Here is a 19,260-nt window from a genome sequence, read left to right as displayed (position 1 = left end):
CTCTCTCTCTCTGTCTCTCTCTCTCTCCCCTGTCTCTCTCTCTCTGTGTCTCTCTCTCTCTGTGTCTCTCTCTCTCTCCTCTCTCCCTCTCTCTGTCTCTCTCTCACTCTCTCTGTGACTCTCTCTCTCTCTGTGACTCTCTCTCTCTCTCTGTCTCTCTCTCTCTCTCTCACTCTCTCTCTCTCTCTGTCTCTCTCTCTCACTCTCTCTCTCTCTCTCTCTCTCTCTCTCTCTCTCTCTCTCTCTCTCTCTCTCTCTCTCTCTCGCTGTCTCTCTCTCTCACTCTCTCTCCCTGTCTCTCTCTCTCTCGCTCTCTATCTCTCCCTCTCTCTGTGACTCCCTCACTCTCTCTGTGACTCTCTCTCTCTTTCTCTCTTTGTGACTCTCTCTCTCTCTCACTCTCTCTTTGTCTCTCTCTGTGTGTGATAAGGGAGAAGAGCTGAGGGGAATGTTTTCTCCCCTAGGGCAGCCAGTCCGTGTACACCCACTCAAGGTTAAACTCTCTCTCTCTCTCTCTCTGTGCCTCTCTCTATCTCTCACTCTGTCTGTCTCTCTCTCTCGCTCTCTCTCTCTCTCCCTCTCTCTGTCTCTCTCTCACTCTCTCTGTGACTCTCTCTCTCTCTCTCTCTCTCTCTCTCTCTCTCTCTCTCTCTCTCTGTGACTCTCTCTCTCTCTCTCTCTCTGTCTCTCTCTCTCTCGCTCTCTCTCTCTCTCTCTCTTTGACTCCCTCACTCTCTCTGTGACTCTCTCTCTCTCTCTCTCTGTCTCTCTCTGTGACTCTCTCTCTCTGTCTCTCTTTGTGACTCTCTCTCTCTCTGTCTCTCTCTGTGACTCTCTCTCTCTGTCTCTCTTTGTCACTCTCTCTCTCTCTCACTCTCTTTGTCTCTCTCTGTGTGTGTGAGAAGGGAGAAGAGCTGAGGGGAATGTTTTCTCCCCTGGGGCAGCCAGTCCGTGTACACCCACTCAAGGTTAAACTCACTGCAGTTCTACCAGATACAGAAAATGTGAGTCCCAAAATGCCACCCTATTCCATATATAGTGCACTACTTTTTACCAAGAGACGTATGGGCCCTGATCAATAGTAGTGTACTATGTAGGGAATAGGATACCATTTGGGACGCAAGCGGATGGTATCCTAACAGCTCCTGTCAAACCAGACTAACGCTAGACATCTATACTATTTGACCAAGGATTCAAAGTGCTTTTTTAAATGTTTGATACAGAACCTCCCATGGCTCCCCAGGCTGATCCTCTGGAGCTGCTGTTATATATTATTATTATCTGCTAAATTAACAAATCATTGTACAAATGCTAACTTACATCACTGGCAATTTACTTGAGATATGTATACATACATCTCTAATGTATGATGAATGTATGATGAAATCTTTAATGGAGAGACACATATGACATGGGCTTATGTTTTTGATTTTTCATTTTTGGGGTCCGATTCAGATTTAGGAAATGTTTGTCTTTTCTTCTGCACTTCTCAGTAGTTGGTATTCAGACTTACCTTTGTTGCGGGAGCGTAACAGGTTTTACAGGAATGGTTCCCTTGCGCCGAATACATTCAATTAACACACTGAAAACCCTCCCACTTACTGGCTAACTGTCACGACTTCAGCCATCGATGATCCATCATTCATTTTCCATTTGTTTTGTCTTTATTTTCTGCACCTGGTTTCCATTATTACATGTTCATGTATTTAACCCTCTGTTTGTTGTTCGTTTATTTCTATGTTCAGTTCGGTTCCTGATGGCTGGTTTTTATGACGGGGTGCTGTGTTCACCCGTGCGTTATATTTATTGGTATTTGTGACTTCCTGTATTTGGTGTATTTGTTTACCTTTGGGGAGCTTTTACACATGAAATACACTCAGCAAAGAAAAAAGATGTCCTCTCACTGTCAACTGTGTTTATTTTCAGCAAACTTAACATGTGTAAATATTTGTATGAACATAACAAGATTCAACAACTGAGACATAAACTGACCAAGTTCTACAGACATGTGACTAACAGAAATGGAATAATGTGTCCCTGAAAAAAAGGGGGGTCAAAATCAAAAGTAACAGTCAGTATCTGGTCTGGCCACCAGCTGCATTAAGTACTGCAGTGCATCTCCTCCTCATGGACTGCACCATATTTACCAGTTATTGCTGTGAGATGTTATCCCACTCTTCCACCAAGGCACCTGCAAGTTCATTTCTGGGGGGAACGGAACTAGCCCTCCTCTCCGATCCAACAGGTCCCAGATTTGCTCAATGGGCTTGAGATCAGGGCTCTTCGCTGGCCATGGCAGAACAAGGACATTCCTGTCTTGCAGGAAATCACATACACAGAACGAGCAGTATGCCTGGTGGCATTGTCATGCTGGAGGGTCATGTCAGGATGAGCCTGCAGGAAGGGTACCACATGAGGGAGGAGGATGTCTTCCCTGTAACGCACAGAGTTGAGATTGCGTGCAATGACAACAAGCTCAGTCCGATGATGCTGTGACACACCGCCCCAGACCATGACGGACTCTCCACCTCCAAATCGATCCCACTCCAGAGTACAGGCCTCGGTGTAACGCTCATTCCTTCGACAATAAATGCCAATCGACCATCACTCCTGGTGAGACAAAACTGCGACTCGTCAGTGAAGAGCACTTTTTGCCAGTCCTGTCTGGTCCAGCGAAGGTGGGTTTGTGCCCATAGGCGACATTATTGCAGGTGATGTCCGGTGAGGACCTGCCTTACAACAGGCCTACAAGCCCTCAGTTCAGCCTCTCTCAGCCTATTGCAGACAGTCTGAGCACTGATGAAGGGATTGGGCATTCCTGGTGTAACTAGGGCAGTTGTTGTTGCCATCCTGTACCTGTCCCGCAGGTGTGATGTTCGGATGTACCGATCCACTGCGAGGACGATCAGCTGTCCGTCCTGTCTCCCTGTAGCGCTGTCTTAGGCATCTCACAGTACAGACATTGCAATTTATTGCCCTGGCCACATCTGCAGTTCTCATGCCCCTTGCAGCATGCCTAAGGTACGTTCACGCAGATGACCAGGAAGCCTGGGTATCTTTCTTTGGTGTTTTTGTGAGTCAGTAGAAAGGCCTTTTTAGTGTCCTACGTTTTCATAACCTTAATTGCCTACCATCTGTAAGCTGTTAGTGTCTTAATGACCTTTCCACAGGTCATAGAACAGGCATGGGGAAACAGTGTTTAAACCCTTTACAATGAAGATCTGTGAAGTTATTTTGATTTTTTTACTAATTATCTCTGAAAGACAGAGTTTATAAAAAATGCTTTGATTCATCCTGGAATTTACCATATTCAATTGTTCAAGCCATGAAATATGTTGACAAGCTTCAGTTTGACTGAAAGTTTAACATTTCTCTCCAGCGATCTTCAAGGTAAAATATGTAAAACAATTGCCATTTATATTTTACGATCTCAGCGGATTACTCATTTACCTAGATTGTATCTATAGCTCGGCCTCTTATCACACAATGTAAATTGCAGTGCAGTGGAGAATAGTTTTTATTTCTATTTGAATACAGCGCTGTCTGTAGACACTCCTTCACCTCTTTGATCTACACCCCAAACGAATAGCGGATGAAAAACATGCTATTTCTTAAGTTCAAGGTCAGAGAAAAGTGCATGAAAGGGGAATTCCACATTCCATTTACGCTCGCTTAACTCCAGGATTTCCCCTTAGATTGTAAAGGACTGGAATATAGACATACTGCATGTTAGTTGATTGAACAGTAGTATGTACATGTATGTCTCTATTAGAGGTCGACCGATTAATCGGAATGGCCGATTAATTGGGGCCGATTTCAAGTTTTCATAACAATTGGAAATCGGTATTTTTGGGCTCCGATTTTGCCTATTTTTCTTTATATGTTTGTTTTACACCATTATATAATCTTTATTAAATAAAGGTGCAAGTCAGTTAAGAACACAGTAGACGCGTTATAATTCCTGTAATAACTTGCGGCTGAACTTGAAAGGGTTTCCTTCGTGATTTTTACCGTTCATGTCTTCCATAGAGAATGTCTTGATCTACTTCAGATAAGGTCTGTGTTTCTTGCTTAAACTGCCTCTGTTCATGTCTTCCATAGAGAATGTCTTGATCTCTGCGTTTTGATACCCGTGTAAATCTCACTAGGCTAAGGTAACGTTCGTCAAACATATTTTCATAAATCCACTCTACAAAAAAAATGATCTTCGCTTATATTTAGCCAATATTGATCAGTTACCTTGTCCTATGGATATCTACACAGTTATACAATTATAACATTGGCAAGGTGGTGTAAGCCTACACGAAACACAGACCTTATTTTAAGTTTATCTAAAAATATCCTATGGAGTAAATGAATGAAAGAACCGCTTTTCAGATTTTGCTGGAAGGTGTCATGGGAATTATGACTCGCACTATGGTAGTCAATTCTTACCATGTCCATTATTAAAATAGGATTTCCTGCATATAGAAAGTCTAGTTTTTGTTTTCAACATTCATCACAGGTAACTTAAACTCTATATTTATTTATACAGTCGAGAGTATTTGTCTCCTAAGCAGACTCTTCAGTGTCATTGTCACTTCAGAGCTGTGTGTGTGTGTGTGTGTGTGTGTGTGTGTGTGTGTGTGTGTGTGTGTGTGTGTGTGTGTGTGTGTGTGTGTGTGTGTGTGTGTGTGTGTGTGTGTGTGTGTGTGTGTGTGTACAGATGGCAGAGAAAAGCAGAGCACCAGTGTGGGACTATTACATGGTGTGTGGTGTGTGTTTTACAGATGGCAGAGAAAAGCAGAGCACCAGTGTGGGACTATTACATGGAAGTGGCACCAGGGAAAGCAATGTGTCTTATTTGTGATAAAGATGTAAGCATGGGGTCAGCAACGGCTAAATCAAAACATACCACCAACCTGTGGAATCACCTTAAGAACACCCATCCAAAAGCCCATAATATGTATTATATTAAGTTAAAATAAAAGAGTTCATTCAGTATTGTTGCAATTGTCATTATTACAAAAATGTGTGTGTATGTACATATATATATATACATTTTAAAAATCGGACGATTAATCAGTGGCGGGTTTTTTTTTGCCCTCCAATAATCGGTATCGAAAAATCATAATCGGTCGACCTCTAGTCTCTATGTTACATGTTAGTTGATTGGACAGTAATGTGTGTCTCTATGTTACATGTTAGTTGATTGGACAGTAATGTGTGTCTCTATGTTACATGTTAGTTGATTGGACAGTAATGTGTGTCTCTATGTTACATGTTAGTTGATTGGACAGTAATGTGTGTCTCTATGTTACATGTTAGTTGATTGGACAGTAATGTGTCTCTATGTTACATGTTAGTTGATTGGACAGTAATGTGTGTCTGTGTTACATGTTAGTTGATTGGACAGTAATGTGTCTCTATGTTACATGTTAGTTGATTGGACAGTAATATGTGTCTCTATGTTACATGTTAGTTGATTGGACAGTAATGTGTGTCTCTGTGTTACATGTTAGTTGATTGGACAGTAATATGTGTCTCTATGTTACATGTTAGTTGATTGGACAGTAATATGTGTCTCTGTGTTACATGTTAGTTGATTGGACAGTAATGTGTCTCTATGTTACATGTTAGTTGATTGGACAGTAATGTGTGTCTCTGTGTTACATGTTAGTTGATTGGACAGTAATGTGTGTCTCTGTGTTACATGTTAGTTGATTGGACAGTAATATGTCTCTGTGTTACATGTTAGTTGATTGGACAGTAATATGTCTCTATGTTACATGTTAGTTGATTGGACAGTAATGTGTGTCTCTATGTTACATGTTAGTTGATTGGACAGTAATATGTCTCTATGTTACATGTTAGTTGATTGACAGTGTGTTATGTTGTGATTGGACAGTAATATGTCTCTGTGTTACATGTTAGTTGATTGGACAGTAATATGTGTCTCTATGTTACATGTTAGTTGATTGGACAGTAATATGTCTCTATGTTACATGTTAGTTGATTGACAGTAATATGTGTCTCTATGTTACATGTTAGTTGATTGGACAGTAATATGTGTCTCTATGTTACATGTTAGTTGATTGGACAGTAATGTGTGTCTCTATGTTACATGTTAGTTGATTGACAGTAATATGTGTCTCTATGTTACATGTTAGTTGATTGGACAGTAATGTGTCTCTATGTTACATGTTAGTTGATTGGACAGTAATGTGTGTCTCTATGTTACATGTTAGTTGATTGGACAGTAATATGTGTCTCTATGTTACATGTTAGTTGATTGGACAGTAATGTGTGTCTCTATGTTACATGTTAGTTGATTGGACAGTAATATGTCTCTATGTTACATGTTAGTTGATTGGACAGTAATATGTGTCTCTATGTTACATGTTAGTTGATTGGACAGTAATATGTCTCTATGTTACATGTTAGTTGATTGACAGTAATATGTGTCTCTATGTTACATGTTAGTTGATTGGACAGTAATATGTCTCTATGTTACATGTTAGTTGATTGGACAGTAATGTGTGTCTCTATGTTACATGTTAGTTGATTGGACAGTAATATGTGTCTCTATGTTACATGTTAGTTGATTGGACAGTAATATGTGTCTCTATGTTACATGTTAGTTGATTGGACAGTAATGTGTGTCTCTATGTTACATGTTAGTTGATTGTTACATGTTAGTTGATTGGACAGTAATGTGTGTCTCTATGTTACATGTTAGTTGATTGGACAGTAATATGTCTCTATGTTACATGTTAGTTGATTGGACAGTAATGTGTGTCTCTGTGTTACATGTTAGTTGATTGGACAGTAATGTGTGTCTCTGTGTTACATGTTAGTTGATTGGACAGTAATATGTGTCTCTATGTTACATGTTAGTTGATTGGACAGTAATATGTCTCTATGTTACATGTTAGTTGATTGGACAGTAATGTGTGTCTCTATGTTACATGTTAGTTGATTGGACAGTAATATGTCTCTATGTTACATGTTAGTTGATTGGACAGTAATATGTCTCTATGTTACATGTTAGTTGATTGGACAGTAATATGTCTCTATGTTACATGTTAGTTGATTGGACAGTAATGTGTGTCTCTATGTTACATGTTAGTTGATTGGACAGTAATATGTGTCTCTATGTTACATGTTAGTTGATTGACAGTAATGTGTGTCTCTATGTTACATGTTAGTTGATTGGACAGTAATGTGTGTCTCTATGTTACATGTTAGTTGATTGGACAGTAATGTGTGTCTCTATGTTACATGTTAGTTGATTGGACAGTAATATGTCTCTATGTTACATGTTAGTTGATTGGACAGTAATGTGTGTCTCTGTGTTACATGTTAGTTGATTGGACAGTAATATGTGTCTCTATGTTACATGTTAGTTGATTGGACAGTAATGTGTGTCTCTATGTTACATGTTAGTTGATTGGACAGTAATGTGTGTCTCTGTGTTACATGTTAGTTGATTGGACAGTAATATGTGTCTCTGTGTTACATGTTAGTTGATTGGACAGTAATGTGTGTCTCTATGTTACATGTTAGTTGATTGGACAGTAATATGTGTCTCTATGTTACATGTTAGTTGATTGGACAGTAATGTGTGTCTCTGTGTTACATGTTAGTTGATTGGACAGTAATATGTCTCTATGTTACATGTTAGTTGATTGGACAGTAATGTGTGTCTCTATGTTACATGTTAGTTGATTGGACAGTAATGTGTGTCTCTGTGTTACATGTTAGTTGATTGGACAGTAATATGTGTCTCTATGTTACATGTTAGTTGATTGGACAGTAATGTGTGTCTCTGTGTTACATGTTAGTTGATTGGACAGTAAATGTGTCTCTGTGTTACATGTTAGTTGATTGGACAGTAATATGTGTCTCTATGTTACATGTTAGTTGATTGGACAGTAATATGTGTCTCTATGTTACATGTTAGTTGATTGGACAGTAATATGTGTCTCTATGTTACATGTTAGTTGATTGGACAGTAATATGTGTCTCTATGTTACATGTTAGTTGATTGACAGTAATATGTCTCATGTTACATGTTAGTTGATTGACAGTAATATGTCTCTATGTTACATGTTAGTTGATTGACAGTAATATGTGTCTCTATGTTACATGTTAGTTGATTGACAGTAATATGTGTCTCTATGTTACATGTTAGTTGATTGGACAGTAATGTGTGTCTCTATGTTACATGTTAGTTGATTGGACAGTAATGTGTGTCTCTATGTTACATGTTAGTTGATTGGACAGTAATATGTGTCTCTATGTTACATGTTAGTTGATTGGACAGTAATATGTGTCTCTATGTTACATGTTAGTTGATTGGACAGTAATGTGTCTCTATGTTACATGTTAGTTGATTGGACAGTAATGTGTCTCTATGTTACATGTTAGTTGATTGGACAGTAATATGTCTCTATGTTACATGTTAGTTGATTGGACAGTAATATGTCTCTATGTTACATGTTAGTTGATTGGACAGTAATATGTGTCTCTGTGTTACATGTTAGTTGATTGACAGTAATATGTCTCTGTGTTACATGTTAGTTGATTGGACAGTAATATGTGTCTCTGTGTTACATGTTAGTTGATTGGACAGTAATGTGTGTCTCTATGTTACATGTTAGTTGATTGGACAGTAATGTGTCTCTATGTTACATGTTAGATTGGACAGTAATTGTCTCTATGTTACATGTTAATTGGACAGTGTGTCTCTGTGTTACATGTTAGTTGATTGGACAGTAATATGTCTCTATGTTACATGTTAGTTGATTGGACAGTAATGTGTCTCTATGTTACATGTTAGTTGATTGACAGTAATATGTCTCTATGTTACATGTTAGTTGATTGGACAGTAATATGTGTCTCTATGTTACATGTTAGTTGATTGACAGTAATATGTCTCTGTGTTACATGTTAGTTGATTGGACAGTAATATGTGTCTCTGTGTTACATGTTAGTTGATTGGACAGTAATGTGTGTCTCTATGTTACATGTTAGTTGATTGGACAGTAATGTGTGTCTCTATGTTACATGTTAGTTGATTGGACAGTAATATGTCTCTATGTTACATGTTAGTTGATTGGACAGTAATGTGTGTCTCTATGTTACATGTTAGTTGATTGGACAGTAATGTGTGTCTCTGTGTTACATGTTAGTTGATTGGACAGTAATATATGTCTCTATGTTACATGTTAGTTGATTGGACAGTAATGTGTGTCTCTATGTTACATGTTAGTTGATTGGACAGTAAATGTGTCTCTATGTTACATGTTAGTTGATTGGACAGTAATATGTCTCTATGTTACATGTTAGTTGATTGGACAGTAATGTGTGTCTCTATGTTACATGTTAGTTGATTGGACAGTAATGTGTGTCTCTATGTTACATGTTAGTTGATTGGACAGTAATGTGTGTCTCTATGTTACATGTTAGTTGATTGACAGTAATGTGTGTCTCTATGTTACATGTTAGTTGATTGGACAGTAATGTGTGTCTCTATGTTACATGTTAGTTGATTGGACAGTAATGTGTGTCTCTATGTTACATGTTAGTTGATTGGACAGTAATATGTGTCTCTATGTTACATGTTAGTTGATTGGACAGTAATATGTGTCTCTATGTTACATGTTAGTTGATTGGACAGTAATATGTGTCTCTATGTTACATGTTAGTTGATTGGACAGTAAATGTGTCTCTATGTTACATGTTAGTTGATTGGACAGTAATGTGTGTCTCTATGTTACATGTTAGTTGATTGGACAGTAATGTGTGTCTCTATGTTACATGTTAGTTGATTGACAGTAATGTGTGTCTCTATGTTACATGTTAGTTGATTGGACAGTAAATGTGTCTCTATGTTACATGTTAGTTGATTGACAGTAATATGTGTCTCTATGTTACATGTTAGTTGATTGGACAGTAATGTGTGTCTCTGTGTTACATGTTAGTTGATTGGACAGTAATATGTGTCTCTGTGTTACATGTTAGTTGATTGGACAGTAATATGTGTCTCTGTGTTACATGTTAGTTGATTGGACAGTAATATGTGTCTCTATGTTACATGTTAGTTGATTGGACAGTAATGTGTGTCTCTATGTTACATGTTAGTTGATTGGACAGTAATATGTGTCTCTATGTTACATGTTAGTTGATTGGACAGTAATATGTGTCTCTGTGTTACATGTTAGTTGATTGGACAGTAATGTGTGTCTCTATGTTACATGTTAGTTGATTGGACAGTAATATGTGTCTCTATGTTACATGTTAGTTGATTGGACAGTAATATGTGTCTCTATGTTACATGTTAGTTGATTGGACAGTAATATGTGTCTCTATGTTACATGTTAGTTGATTGGACAGTAATATGTGTCTCTATGTTACATGTTAGTTGATTGACAGTAATATGTGTCTCTATGTTACATGTTAGTTGATTGGACAGTAATATGTCTCTATGTTACATGTTAGTTGATTGGACAGTAATATGTGTCTCTATGTTACATGTTAGTTGATTGGACAGTAATATGTGTCTCTATGTTACATGTTAGTTGATTGACAGTAATATGTGTCTCTATGTTACATGTTAGTTGATTGGACAGTAATATGTGTCTCTATGTTACATGTTAGTTGATTGGACAGTAATATGTGTCTCTATGTTACATGTTAGTTGATTGGACAGTAATATGTGTCTCTATGTTACATGTTAGTTGATTGGACAGTAATATGTGTCTCTATGTTACATGTTAGTTGATTGACAGTAATATGTGTCTCTATGTTACATGTTAGTTGATTGGACAGTAATATGTGTCTCTATGTTACATGTTAGTTGATTGACAGTAATATGTGTCTCTATGTTACATGTTAGTTGATTGGACAGTAATGTGTGTCTCTATGTTACATGTTAGTTGATTGGACAGTAATATGTGTCTCTATGTTACATGTTAGTTGATTGGACAGTAATATGTGTCTCTATGTTACATGTTAGTTGATTGGACAGTAATATGTGTCTCTATGTTACATGTTAGTTGATTGGACAGTAATGTGTGTCTCTGTGTTACATGTTAGTTGATTGGACAGTAATATGTGTCTCTATGTTACATGTTAGTTGATTGGACAGTAATATGTGTCTCTATGTTACATGTTAGTTGATTGGACAGTAATGTGTGTCTCTATGTTACATGTTAGTTGATTGGACAGTAATATGTGTCTCTGTGTTACATGTTAGTTGATTGACAGTAATATGTCTCTATGTTACATGTTAGTTGATTGGACAGTAATATGTGTCTCTATGTTACATGTTAGTTGATTGGACAGTAATATGTGTCTCTATGTTACATGTTAGTTGATTGGACAGTAAATGTGTCTCTATGTTACATGTTAGTTGATTGGACAGTAATGTGTGTCTCTATGTTACATGTTAGTTGATTGGACAGTAATGTGTGTCTCTATGTTACATGTTAGTTGATTGGACAGTAATGTGTGTCTCTATGTTACATGTTAGTTGATTGGACAGTAATATGTGTCTCTGTGTTACATGTTAGTTGATTGGACAGTAATATGTCTCTATGTTACATGTTAGTTGATTGGACAGTAATGTGTGTCTCTGTGTTACATGTTAGTTGATTGGACAGTAAATGTGTCTCTGTGTTACATGTTAGTTGATTGACAGTAATATGTGTCTCTGTGTTACATGTTAGTTGATTGGACAGTAATGTGTGTCTCTATGTTACATGTTAGTTGATTGGACAGTAATGTGTGTCTCTATGTTACATGTTAGTTGATTGGACAGTAATATGTGTCTCTATGTTACATGTTAGTTGATTGGACAGTAATATGTGTCTCTATGTTACATGTTAGTTGATTGGACAGTAATGTGTGTCTCTATGTTACATGTTAGTTGATTGGACAGTAATGTGTGTCTCTATGTTACATGTTAGTTGATTGGACAGTAATATGTGTCTCTATGTTACATGTTAGTTGATTGGACAGTAATATGTGTCTCTGTGTTACATGTTAGTTGATTGGACAGTAATGTGTGTCTCTATGTTACATGTTAGTTGATTGGACAGTAATATGTGTCTCTATGTTACATGTTAGTTGATTGGACAGTAATATGTGTCTCTGTGTTACATGTTAGTTGATTGGACAGTAATATGTGTCTCTATGTTACATGTTAGTTGATTGGACAGTAATGTGTGTCTCTATGTTACATGTTAGTTGATTGGACAGTAATATGTGTCTCTATGTTACATGTTAGTTGATTGGACAGTAATATGTCTCTATGTTACATGTTAGTTGATTGGACAGTAATGTGTGTCTCTATGTTACATGTTAGTTGATTGGACAGTAATATGTGTCTCTATGTTACATGTTAGTTGATTGGACAGTAATGTGTCTCTATGTTACATGTTAGTTGATTGACAGTAATGTGTGTCTCTATGTTACATGTTAGTTGATTGGACAGTAATGTGTGTCTCTATGTTACATGTTAGTTGATTGACAGTAATGTGTGTCTCTATGTTACATGTTAGTTGATTGGACAGTAATGTGTGTCTCTATGTTACATGTTAGTTGATTGGACAGTAATGTGTGTCTCTATGTTACATGTTAGTTGATTGGACAGTAATATGTGTCTCTATGTTACATGTTAGTTGATTGGACAGTAATGTGTGTCTCTATGTTACATGTTAGTTGATTGGACAGTAATGTGTGTCTCTATGTTACATGTTAGTTGATTGGACAGTAATGTTACATGTTAGTTGATTGGACAGTAATGTGTGTCTCTATGTTACATGTTAGTTGATTGGACAGTAATATGTGTCTCTATGTTACATGTTAGTTGATTGGACAGTAATATGTGTCTCTATGTTACATGTTAGTTGATTGGACAGTAATGTCTGTCTCTATGTTACATGTTAGTTGATTGGACAGTAATGTGTGTCTCTATGTTACATGTTAGTTGATTGGACAGTAATGTGTGTCTCTATGTTACATGTTAGTTGATTGGACAGTAATATGTCTCTATGTTACATGTTAGTTGATTGGACAGTAATGTGTGTCTCTATGTTACATGTTAGTTGATTGGACAGTAATATGTGTCTCTATGTTACATGTTAGTTGATTGGACAGTAATGTCTGTCTCTATGTTACATGTTAGTTGATTGGACAGTAATGTGTGTCTCTATGTTACATGTTAGTTGATTGGACAGTAATGTGTGTCTCTATGTTACATGTTAGTTGATTGACAGTAATATGTCTCTATGTTACATGTTAGTTGATTGGACAGTAATGTGTGTCTCTATGTTACATGTTAGTTGATTGACAGTAATGTGTGTCTCTATGTTACATGTTAGTTGATTGGACAGTAATGTGTCTCTGTGTTACATGTTAGTTGATTGGACAGTAATGTGTGTCTCTATGTTACATGTTAGTTGATTGGACAGTAATATGTGTCTCTATGTTACATGTTAGTTGATTACAGTAATGTCTCTATGTTACATGTTATTGATTGGACAGTAATATGTGTCTCTATGTTACATGTTAGTTGATTGGACAGTAATGTGTGTCTCTATGTTACATGTTAGTTGATTGGACAGTAATGTGTGTCTCTATGTTACATGTTAGTTGATTGGACAGTAATGTGTGTCTCTATGTTACATGTTAGTTGATTGACAGTAATGTGTCTCTATGTTACATGTTAGTTGATTGGACAGTAATGTGTGTCTCTATGTTACATGTTAGTTGATTGGACAGTAATGTGTGTCTCTATGTTACATGTTAGTTGATTGGACAGTAATATGTCTCTATGTTACATGTTAGTTGATTGGACAGTAATGTGTGTCTCTATGTTACATGTTAGTTGATTGGACAGTAATATGTGTCTCTATGTTACATGTTAGTTGATTGACAGTAATGTGTGTCTCTATGTTACATGTTAGTTGATTGGACAGTAATATGTGTCTCTATGTTACATGTTAGTTGATTGGACAGTAATATGTGTCTCTATGTTACATGTTAGTTGATTGGACAGTAATGTGTGTCTCTATGTTACATGTTAGTTGATTGGACAGTAATATGTGTCTCTATGTTACATGTTAGTTGATTGGACAGTAATGTGTGTCTCTATGTTACATGTTAGTTGATTGGACAGTAATATGTGTCTCTATGTTACATGTTAGTTGATTGGACAGTAATATGTGTCTCTATGTTACATGTTAGTTGATTGACAGTAATGTGTGTCTCTATGTTACATGTTAGTTGATTGGACAGTAATATGTGTCTCTATGTTACATGTTAGTTGATTGGACAGTAATATGTGTCTCTATGTTACATGTTAGTTGATTGGACAGTAATATGTTCTCATGTTATGTTGATTGGACAGTAATATGTCTCTATGTTACATGTTAGTTGATTGGACAGTAATATGTGTCTCTATGTTACATGTTAGTTGATTGGACAGTAATGTGTCTCTATGTTACATGTTAGTTGATTGGACAGTATGTGTGTCTCTATGTTACATGTTAGTTGATTGGACAGTGTCTCTATGTTACATGTTAGTTGATTGACAGTAATATGTGTCTCTGTGTTACATGTTAGTTGATTGACAGTAATATGTGTCTCTATGTTACATGTTAGTTGATTGACAGTAATATGTGTCTCTATGTTACATGTTAGTTGATTGACAGTAATATGTGTCTCTATGTTACATGTTAGTTGATTGGACAGTAATGTGTGTCTCTATGTTACATGTTAGTTGATTGGACAGTAATATGTCTCTATGTTACATGTTAGTTGATTGGACAGTAATATGTGTCTCTATGTTACATGTTAGTTGATTGGACAGTAATATGTGTCTCTATGTTACATGTTAGTTGATTGGACAGTAATGTGTGTCTCTATGTTACATGTTAGTTGATTGGACAGTAATGGACAGTAATGTGTCTCTGTGTTACATGTTAGTTGATTGACAGTAATGTGTGTCTCTATGTTACATGTTAGTTGATTGGACAGTAATATGTGTCTCTATGTTACATGTTAGTTGATTGGACAGTAATGTGTCTCTATGTTACATGTTAGTTGATTGACAGTAATGTGTGTCTCTATGTTACATGTTAGTTGATTGGACAGTAATGTGTCTCTATGTTACATGTTAGTTGATTGGACAGTAATATGTCTCTATGTTACATGTTAGTTGATTGGACAGTAATATGTGTCTCTATGTTACATGTTAGTTGATTGGACAGTAATGTGTGTCTCTATGTTACATGTTAGTTGATTGGACAGTAATGTGTGTCTCTATGTTACATGTTAGTTGATTGGACAGTAATGTGTGTCTCTATGTTACATGTTATGTTAGTTGATTTACAGTTAATTGGACAGTAATATGTGTCTCTATGTTACATGTTAGTTGATTGGACAGTAATGTGTGTCTCTATGTTACATGTTAGTTGATTGGACAGTAATGTGTGTCTCTATGTTACATGTTAGTTGATTGGACAGTAATGTGTGTCTCTATGTTACATGTTAGTTGATTGGACAGTAATATGTGTCTCTATGTTACATGTTAGTTGATTGGACAGTAATGTGTGTCTCTATGTTACATGTTAGTTGATTGGACAGTAATGTGTGTCTCTATGTTACATGTTAGTTGATTGGACAGTAATGTGTGTCTCTATGTTACATGTTAGTTGATTGGACAGTAATGTCTGTCTCTATGTTACATGTTAGTTGATTGGACAGTAATGTGTCTCTATGTTACATGTTAGTTGATTGGACAGTAATATGTTACATGTTAGTTGATTGACAGTAATATGTGTCTCTATGTTACATGTTAGTTGATTGGACAGTAATATGTGTCTCTATGTTACATGTTAGTTGATTGGACAGTAATATGTGTCTCTATGTTACATGTTAGTTGATTGGACAGTAATGTGTGTCTCTATGTTACATGTTAGTTGATTGGACAGTAATGTGTGTCTCTATGTTACATGTTAGTTGATTGGACAGTAATGTGTCTCTATGTTACATGTTAGTTGATTGACAGTAATATGTGTCTCTATGTTACATGTTAGTTGATTGGACAGTAATGTGTGTCTCTATGTTACATGTTAGTTGATTGATATGGTTACATGTTAGTAACAGTAATGTGTGTCTCTATGTTACATGTTAGTTGATTGGACAGTAATGTGTGTCTCTGTGTTACATGTTAGTTGATTGGACAGTAATGTCTGTCTCTATGTTACATGTTAGTTGATTGGACAGTAATGTGTCTCTATGTTACATGTTAGTTGATTGGACAGTAATGTGTGTCTCTATGTTACATGTTAGTTGATTGGACAGTAATGTGTGTCTCTATGTTACATGTTAGTTGATTGGACAGTAATGTGTGTCTCTATGTTACATGTTAGTTGATTGGACAGTAATGTGTGTCTCTATGTTACATGTTAGTTGATTGGACAGTAATGTGTGTCTCTATGTTACATGTTAGTTGATTGGACAGTAATGTGTGTCTCTATGTTACATGTTAGTTGATTGGACAGTAATGTGTGTCTCTATGTTACATGTTAGTTGATTGGACAGTAATGTGTGTCTCTATGTTACATGTTAGTTGATTGGACAGTAATGTGTGTCTCTATGTTACATGTTAGTTGATTGGACAGTAATATGTGTCTCTATGTTACATGTTAGTTGATTGGACAGTAATGTGTGTCTCTATGTTACATGTTAGTTGATTGGACAGTAATATGTCTCTATGTTACATGTTAGTTGATTGGACAGTAATGTCTGTCTCTATGTTACATGTTAGTTGATTGGACAGTAAATGTGTCTCTATGTTACATGTTAGTTGATTGGACAGTAATGTGTGTCTCTATGTTACATGTTAGTTGATTACATGTCTCTATGTTACATGTTATTGATTGACAGTAATATGTCTCTATGTTACATGTTAGTTGATTGGACAGTAATGTGTGTCTCTATGTTACATGTTAGTTGATTGACAGTAATGTGTGTCTCTATGTTACATGTTAGTTGATTGGACAGTAATATGTCTCTATGTTACATGTTAGTTGATTGACAGTAATGTGTGTCTCTATGTTACATGTTAGTTGATTGGACAGTAATATGTGTCTCTATGTTACATGTTAGTTGATTGGACAGTAATGTGTGTCTCTATGTTACATGTTAGTTGATTGGACAGTAATGTGTGTCTCTATGTTACATGTTAGTTGATTGGACAGTAATGTGTGTCTCTATGTTCATGTTAGTTGATTGGACAGTAATGTGTGTCTCTGTGTTACATGTTAGTTGATTGGACAGTAATGTGTGTCTCTATGTTACATGTTAGTTGATTGGACAGTAATGTGTGTCTCTATGTTACATGTTAGTTGATTGGACAGTAATGTGTGTCTCTATGTTACATGTTAGTTGATTGGACAGTAAATGTGTCTCTGTGTTACATGTTAGTTGATTGACAGTAATGTGTGTCTCTGTGTTACATGTTAGTTGATTGGACAGTAATGTGTGTCTCTATGTTACATGTTAGTTGATTGGACAGTAATGTGTGTCTCTATGTTACATGTTAGTTGATTGGACAGTAATGTGTGTCTCTATGTTACATGTTAGTTGATTGACAGTAATGTGTGTCTCTATGTTACATGTTAGTTGATTGGACAGTAATGTGTGTCTCTGTGTTACATGTTAGTTGATTGGACAGTAATGTGTCTCTATGTCTCTGTGTTACATGTTAGTTGATTGGACAGTAATATGTGTCTCTGTGTTACATGTTAGTTGATTGGACAGTAATGTGTGTCTCTATGTTACATGTTAGTTGATTGACAGTAATGTGTCTCAGTAATATGTCTCTGTGTTACATGTTAGTTGATTGGACAGTAATGTGTGTCTCTATGTTACATGTTAGTTGATTGGACAGTAATATGTGTCTCTATGTTACATGTTAGTTGATTGGACAGTAAATGTGTCTCTATGTTACATGTTAGTTGATTGGACAGTAATGTGTGTCTCTATGTTACATGTTAGTTGATTGGACAGTAATATGTGTCTCTATGTTACATGTTAGTTGATTGGACAGTAATATGTCTCTATGTTACATGTTAGTTGATTGGACAGTAATATGTGTCTCTATGTTACATGTTAGTTGATTGGACAGTAATATGTGTCTCTATGTTACATGTTAGTTGATTGGACAGTAATATGTGTCTCTATGTTACATGTTAGTTGATTGACAGTAATATGTCTCAGTTACATGTTAGTTGATTGGACAGTAATATGTGTCTCTATGTTACATGTTAGTTGATTGGACAGTAATATGTGTCTCTATGTTACATGTTAGTTGATTGGACAGTAATATGTGTCTCTATGTTACATGTTAGTTGATTGGACAGTAATGTGTGTCTCTATGTTACATGTTAGTTGATTGGACAGTAATATGTGTCTCTATGTTACATGTTAGTTGATTGACAGTAATATGTGTCTCTATGTTACATGTTAGTTGATTGGACAGTAATATGTGTCTCTATGTTACATGTTAGTTGATTGGACAGTAATGTGTGTCTCTATGTTACATGTTAGTTGATTGGACAGTAATGTGTGTCTCTATGTTACATGTTAGTTGATTGGACAGTAATGTGTGTCTCTATGTTACATGTTAGTTGATTGGACAGTAATATGTCTCTATGTTACATGTTAGTTGATTGGACAGTAATATGTGTCTCTATGTTACATGTTAGTTGATTGGACAGTAATATGTGTCTCTATGTTACATGTTAGTTGATTGGACAGTAATGTGTGTCTCTATGTTACATGTTAGTTGATTGGACAGTAATGTGTCTCTATGTTACATGTTAGTTGATTGGACAGTAATGTGTGTCTCTGTGTTACATGTTAGTTGATTGGACAGTAATGTGTGTCTCTATGTTACATGTTAGTTGATTGGACAGTAATATGTGTCTCTATGTTACATGTTAGTTGATTGGACAGTAATGTGTGTCTCTGTGTTACATGTTAGTTGATTGGACAGTAATATGTGTCTCTATGTTACATGTTAGTTGATTGGACAGTAATGTGTGTCTCTGTGTTACATGTTAGTTGATTGGACAGTAATATGTCTCTATGTTACATGTTAGTTGATTGGACAGTAATGTGTGTCTCTATGTTACATGTTAGTTGATTGGACAGTAATGTGTGTCTCTGTGTTACATGTTAGTTGATTGGACAGTAATATGTCTC

The sequence above is a fragment of the Oncorhynchus keta genome, chromosome 3, assembly GCF_023373465.1.
Source record: "Oncorhynchus keta strain PuntledgeMale-10-30-2019 chromosome 3, Oket_V2, whole genome shotgun sequence".
Lineage (NCBI taxonomy): Eukaryota > Metazoa > Chordata > Actinopteri > Salmoniformes > Salmonidae > Oncorhynchus > Oncorhynchus keta.
Note: the sequence above shows the minus strand (reverse complement) of the source record.